The sequence below is a fragment of the Terrapene carolina genome, unplaced genomic scaffold (genome assembly GCF_002925995.2).
Source record: "Terrapene carolina triunguis isolate 2854851 unplaced genomic scaffold, T_m_triunguis-2.0 Scaffold25844, whole genome shotgun sequence".
Lineage (NCBI taxonomy): Eukaryota > Metazoa > Chordata > Testudines > Emydidae > Terrapene > Terrapene triunguis.
The window spans coordinates 1-1,193 of record NW_020690195.1 but is presented as its reverse complement, the minus strand read 5'-3'; the positions used below and the strand labels follow the sequence as shown (position 1 = coordinate 1,193).

General features: G+C 40.8%; 1 pseudogene; it reads left to right on the top strand.

The window, feature by feature from the left end:
• Positions 1 to 331: 331 nt before the first annotated feature.
• On the top strand, positions 332 to 1,185 carry LOC113408872 (annotated as a pseudogene).
• Positions 1,186 to 1,193: the final 8 nt, after the last annotated feature.

The window sequence follows — 1,193 nt, the reverse complement described above, 5'->3', positions numbered from 1 at the left end:
AAAATATGTTTCATTGACAAAAACTAAAAATTGTGTTTTTCAAGGAACACCTGAAAATGGAATTTCTATCATGAAAGTTTCTTTTTTGTCAAAAAGCCACTTTCCACTGGAAAAAAAGTTTCCACGGGAAAATTTATGACAAGCTTAAAATTCACCCTGTGAGCAGGAAGACTCCAGAAATGTAATAGCAATACCATATTTTCAGCCTTAAACTATTATTTCTTGCCTCTTTTAATTATCTGCTTTTTCTGTGCATCAAAATCATCTGCATCCCACAAAGCCATCGTTATGTTTAATCATTTTAATTTCATGTCTTTATTTGTTTTGTCAGGCAAAACAGCTGATCACACTGGAAAAGGGCAATCATACCATTGTGAAGGAATTTATTCTCCTGGGATTCCCTGGGACCCAATATTTGCAGATCTCGCTCTTCGTGCTCTTCCTTGTTATGTACATCTTGACAGTCACAGGAAATGTGTCGATCATAGTCCTAGTGGCAACCAGCCGTCATCTCTGCATCCCAATGTACTTCTTTCTCTGCAATCTCTCCTTCCTGGAGGTATGGTACACCGCAGCTTGTATCCCAAAGATGCTTGCCAACCTTGTGTCCCAAAGCAAATCCATCTCCTTCATAAGCTGTGTCCTACAGATGTATTTTGTTTTCTCCCTAAGATGCACAGAGTATTTTTTCTTGGCTGTCATGGCCTACGACCGCTATTTGGCTATATGCTATCCATTGCACTATAGCTCCATCATGAACAGCACCTTGACTGCTCAGCTGGCTGTTGGCTCTTGGTTGAGTGGTTTCCAACTATTTCTGTCCCAGCATTTCTGATCACCAGGTTGTCCTTCTGTGGCCTTAGGGTCATCAATCACTTTTTTTGTGACATAGCACCGTGGATAGTTCTTTCCTGCACAGATACCTACCTTATTGATCTGGTGGCCTTTATCATCTCATTCATCATCATCCTGGGCTCCTGTGTCATAACCCTGGTATCCTACATTTACATCATCTCCACTATACTGAGAATATCATCAGATAAAGGACAGAGAAGGGCCTTTTCAACTTGCTCTTCCCATCTCACGGTCATGATTATCTGGTACGGTTCGACCATTTTCCTACATGTCAACCCTTCCATGCAGAACTCATTGGAATTGACCAAAATAGTCACCGTCTTGAATACTATTGTCAC